The following is a 6160-nucleotide window of genomic DNA, read 5'->3' as shown; positions in this document are numbered from 1 at the left end:
CTCTCTTCCTCTCTCTCTCTCTTCCGGTGTGATTGTTGGGGTGAACGAGTGAATCTTTTTTCCTTTTTCTTGGCTTTTCTCTTTATTTTTTTTTGGCAGTGGGCGATGTAAAAGCATAATAGCATATTGTCTGCTTCCAGGATGAATAACGCTACTGTTATATTTCTCAGCACTGTTGAAAAGGCTTTCAAACTAGTTAAAACGGGGATAGTTGTTGATGATTGATGCTTCCACTTTCTACACCATCAAAGAAAGTCACATTATCCAATGTAGCACCGTTCTTAAGTGATGAGATATTAGCTAAAACTTTGTCTTGTTATGGCAAACTGGTCTCTCCCATTAAAAAGATCCCTATCGGCAGTGGATCACCTTTACTCTAAAACGTTGTTTCGTTTAGGCATTTCTTTTACATGATTATGAATGACGATGATGATTTAGATTTGTCCTTGCATTTTCGGGTTGATGAGTACGATTACATTATTTATGTAACAACTGACAAAATTAAATGTTTTAATTGTGGGCAATCTGGTCATTTAATCCGTGCTTGTCCCGCAAAAAACAATCCATCACCTGATGGTGATATAGTCGCTGTCAGAAGTGAGGTGGTAGTTAATGCTTAACCCAATGAAGCAGGACCGGCAGGATGCTTTCAATAATGACTTGCAATCTTCTGTGAGAAATCTATGTGATGACACTCGAACGGAAAAAGGGCAGGCAGATTTTAAAGTCCCGTTAAAAAGGAAGAAGGCTGGTGAAGCTTTGATTGGTAGACATGCAAAGAAAGCAGATATATAACCAAGTTAAGTGATAAGGATGAAACGGAAAGTGATAGTGAATTGTCTGATTCAATTGTTAGTCTTTCTCAGAGTGATTTTTCTGGACGTCATTATGAGGTAGATGACATTAAAGTACATGAAGGAATATATAGTTGAAGAAGAACTGAAATATAAAGAGGAGCCAAATTATGAATAGCTTTGTTCCATTTTGTAATGAATATGATACTGAACAGGAAGCCAATAAAGTTGGAAAAGAAGATAATTTGTAACTTTAACAAGAACTGTTTCCGTGCTATGTTTGGATCTAAAGCCCGACTGAAAGTGCTCGTAGAGGTCATTGTTTTGCAAATGTGCTTCAAGCTGAGTTGCTATTGTTAAGTATTTTTTTTTTTAAAAGGAAGATTAGAAATGGGCTGATTAGAAATCAGACTGAGTCTGAGGAAGGGCCGTGAAGGCCCGAAACGTCACACTAATAAATTTGTGAATGGGAGCTTTCCGGTGTGCGGATCTTTACTTTGTTACTTTACTCTTTAAAATCATACTTGTATTGCATTGTTGTATTAAACCACAAATCTTTTACTTATATCATTCTTCATTAACAATTATTTGAAAGTGACGGCCAAGTATGGTAACTCATACTCAGAATTTCTTTTCCAAGTTAGTGCACACACATTAGGAGTAGTGAACACACACATTGACACACCCAGAGCATTAGGCAGCCATTATGCTGTGGCACCCGGGAAGCGAATAGGGGTTATGTGCACCTCAGTCATTTCCTGCCGGAAAGGAATCGAACCAGCAACCTTTGGGTTACCAGTTGGACTCGCTAACCATTAGCCCACAACTTCCACTATTTGTGACCCTGGACCACAAAACATGGGTCGCATGGGTAAATTTTTTGAAACTGAGATTTATAAATCATCTGAAAACTGAATCAATAAGCTTTCCATTGATGTATGGTTTGTTAGGATATGACAATATTTGGAAAATTGCCTTTCAAACTTGTCCATTTATGTTCATGATTGTGCTGCATTCACTCACAAAAATAAATAATTTATATATTTACGGTAGGAAATTTACAAAATATCTTCATGGAACATCTTTACTTAATAATATCCTAATGATTTTGGCTTAAAAGAAAAAAATTGACCCATATTGCCACAAATATACCTGTGCTACTTGTGACTGGTTTTGTGGTCCAAGGTCACATTTGTAATAGGGCTCCGATACTGCCATTCTTGGCCGGATCGGTATTGGTCAGACGAGGCTGATCCAAATCCGATATTGTGTGTATACTATTCTGTGTTATTGTTAAGCCCCACAAAAGGCACAAAAACATTATAAAGCACCATAAAGTTTTCGTGCACTATATTATAAGTGTTCTGAAGCCATTCTATAGTATAATGTGAGATAGAAATGAATATTTAAGTCATTAAATTCAAGTTCACGTAAACTCTTCCCTCTGCTACGGCTGTCAGTCATTCTCCATTCAGCACTCAAACAGCGCGTCGCGCTCGGTTACGACAGTCAACACGATGAAACTCTCTTCAAGATGATTCGATGTTACTATTATTATACTTGATCTGTAGTTAACGGTCTATGGTTTTGCATAAAATTACTTAATGTTGCTGGACTTTATTGCTGTAACAAGTTACCTTAAACGTACAGTATGTGATTTTTTTCGCCGCTAGGGGCGATGAAACTCTCTTCAAGATGATTCGATGTTACTATTATTATACTTGATCTGTAGTTAACGGTCTATGGTTTTGCATAAAATTACTTAATGTTGCTGGACTTTATTGCTGTAACAAGTTACCTTAAACGTACAGTATGTGATTTTTTTCGCCGCTAGGGGTCACTAACCTCTTACAATAACAAAGGCGTAGTTTGATGACGCAACATTTGCTAAGAATTATGGATCTTGTCGTCAACAACTTCAAGCCGACCGATCTAATAATGTTTATGGATGAGTAAATACATCAATGTTTTTATCATGACTGTGATATGAAGCAGTTCGGGATTGCTAAGAGACAGCTATCAGCTCCACACACGACGCGAGTCCCGCGGATATAAAAGGAATATGGACATTTAATTCTACCGAACTACACGCGAGTGCAGAATTACTTCTCACAGGTCAGTTTATTAGACAAATTGAACTTGTGAGGTAACGCAGCGCTGTTTCACTTGGTCTAACATTACACTAGCACACTAAACTGCATTTGAATGTGTTGGAATGTATGTGTTAGTTTGTCTGTATGAGACTAGCAGTAAGCTAGATCAACATTAGGATAACATAGATCATATTCTAACATTTTATCATTGTTGAACTATATAACATTGATTAGTTTTATGTAAATGTGCTCACCTGTTTAATAAAGTAGCTGCTACATGTAGAAGCGGTCGAAGTCTCGGACGTGGAGCTCTCGTTTATATACTGTCTATGGGAGCTCTCTGCATCTCGAAAACACCGCGCTGATATTGATTCTCGTTTTAGTTCTCCTTTTTTATCCAAAGTCTGCTTGCCATGGTCCATAATGTTTGAACGAAACAACAACAGCGTGCAGATAGACATTGCGAACTACACAGTGGTCCACCTCTGTCGCCAAGGGCACTGGTTGCTATGGCAATACGAGCGGAAACCAGGGACAACGCGGATATGACGCCATTGACGGCGACAAAACGGAAATAAAGAAACGGGACGTGTCTTCGAATTAAATTACAAATTTCGCCTGGTTTGAAAGTTGTTGGAAACAGTCGGGATAATGTAAGTACACAACTAAAAAAAATATATAACATAGATATAGACATTTTTGCTATTTTTAAAGCAAAAAAGTTACATATTGTGCCTTTAACCACTTTCTACCGGATGTCTGTTAGATCACAGCACAGGAGTAGAGAGCACTATAATTGTTCTTCACGCGCACAGTAACTGAAATTAAAAATGTTAAAAGAAAAGGCTCAAAAAACAATTGTATGGAGACATACTGTATAATACACTACGCATCAATATGTCTTTCCTTTGTGCTTTGAACCTTTCAATGCGGCTCGACGCGCTCCGCACTGTGACTTGCATCAAGCGCATCATTCTGCGCACGGGATGTGCATAAGCATGATGCCGCACTGTATTGGAGTCTTTCATGATATCATAATACTTTTTCGCAATCAAAGATTTTTCACTAGCAAGGACCACGCCACAACCATGAATGACGGAAATTATTTAATAATAATAATTTGTTACATTTATATAGCGCTTTTCTGGGTATTCAAAGCGCTTTACATAGAAGGGGGGATCTCCTCAACCACCACCAATGTGCAGCATCCAACTGGATGATGTGACGACAGCCATACTGCGCCAGAACGCCCACCACACACCAGCTTACTGGTGGAGAGGAGACCGTGACGAAGCCAATCAGTATATGGGAATGATTAGGAGGCCACGATGGACAGAGGCCAAGGGGCAAATTTGGCCAGGATGCCGGGGTTACACCCCTACTCTTTTTCGAAAGACATCCTGGGATTTATAATGACCAAAGAGAGTCAGGACCTCGGTTTAACGTCTCATCCGAAGGATCCGTCCTTCGGATGAGACATTAAACCGAGGTCCTGACTCGCTTCTCATCTCATCTCATCTCATCCTTCATCATTTATTGAAGAGAGCTGGGGATGAATAGAGAAAATATGCAGTGGAAGAGGAAATGGGGTGGTAGTCAGGTTGATCTGTTATTGAAGAGAGTTGGGGATAAATAGGGAAAATATGAAGTGGAAGGGGAAAAGGGATGGTAGTCAGGTTGATCTGGGCATCTGGTGTTGGTGGCCAGGAGACTCAGTGTGGGGGCATCATCTCAGTTAAATGTAGGCCAAGTAATTACGGCCCCCTGATACAACCTGGAAGGGAAGAGAAGAGGGGATGATATGGATGGTTGAATGGATGAGAAAGGGTTGGGTAGGGAGGGTTTGAGAGAACGAGCATGGCGGCCCGATATAAGAAGATTTTGAGAAGTCAGGTGACTGGTTGAGGCGTGGCGCTGTTCCCGAACCTTAGTTAACTAGTTAACTCCATTTAATAGCCTTTCTTGTTCTGTCCTATCTATCATATGTTAATGCTTTATTAAACAGCTGTGCTATACATTTAAAAAAAATCTTAATTTTATAGTAGTGTGGAGTTACAAATTTAAGAATCTATATAAGATCTGCTGATCTTACATAACATAACATGAAAAACTAAGGTAGAGCACATTGAATTTAGCATTTAAGGTTATGATGATGATATCAGCTGTTAATCAAAGTTTCCAGCAAGAGATTCCTGCCAGTCCTGTTCTCTCTATTGTAAGTTAAATGAGTCAGGTTACTGAGACTCTCACCCTTTGTCTTTAATAGGTCTTGGAGCCCCTGTCCCAGTCTTTGAATAGTTATTGGATTAGGATTGGTAACCCTCTAGAATCTAGGGCGGGTTCCTAAACCTGTATACTTTTAGCATTTGCATGCTTTGTTTAAGGTCGTCACCCAGGTGCTTTGTCTACATTTCTATGCACTGCCCACTAAATGCAGCTACCGACAGCTCGTGTTCTCAATAAAGAATCCTGCTGAAGATACAACCAAGTCTCCTGGTCTTCGCTTCTTAGTTTCCTACAGTAAACTATATATAAAATCATTGATCTTTTTGATTTTTGTTATCTTGATTTTCATGAATGTATTTTACAACAATAAAAAGAGCAATGTGTAACGTTTTACCAGATTTAGTGCTACACTTATTGTCTCTTATTTGTTCCCCACTAAATGTTTTTTTTCACTAAATGTTCAGAGACAATACAATTGTATACAATTTACACAATTATTGTGCACTCGTGATTTTTCGAGACTAAATTAGCTACTAATCTAGTTTATAATAGCAATTTTGTCATAGATTATGATCATATATTTTTTTTTATTTGTTGTTTCTCTGTATAATGAAGTTGTCTGTATTAAGTAGTAGATTGTGTTTAACACACAAAAGAGTGATTATCAGTTCAACACACAGAGTTCTAAAAATTCTACTAGATTAAAAAAAAAAAAAAACTGCGCTGGTATTGGACCGGTATCAGTCGATACTCAGAATTTTTGGTATTGGATCGGACCGATTCTAAAAGAATTGTATCGGTGCATCTCTAATTTTTAATATACAATGTCATTGTTTATTTATTTATTTATTTTAATACATTTGAAGTAGTTTCAATGCAGCTAGCTTGCGTGATAGTAACTTGTAGTGTAGCGTGCTACTTTTGGGTAGCGTGACAGTATCTTAAATACTTTAACAGATGAGTAGCTTGTAGCTTGTAAAACTGCAGTTTCAGAGTAGCTTCCCCAACACTGAAAATAACTGAACTGTTAAATTATTGTACCTAAAC

General features: G+C 38.2%; 1 protein-coding gene across 2 annotated transcripts in view; it reads right to left on the bottom strand.

The window, feature by feature from the left end:
- LOC308689724 (uncharacterized protein) overlaps positions 1 to 6160 on the bottom strand; it is a 461468-nt gene that overhangs the window by 316804 nt on the left and 138504 nt on the right. The gene's annotated exons all lie outside the window — the stretch shown is intronic.

The sequence above is a fragment of the Scardinius erythrophthalmus genome, assembly GCF_964197995.2.
Source record: "Scardinius erythrophthalmus genome assembly, chromosome: 4".
Taxonomy (NCBI): Eukaryota; Metazoa; Chordata; class Actinopteri; order Cypriniformes; family Leuciscidae; genus Scardinius; species Scardinius erythrophthalmus.
Note: the sequence above shows the minus strand (reverse complement) of the source record. Positions and strands in the feature narration are given on the sequence as shown.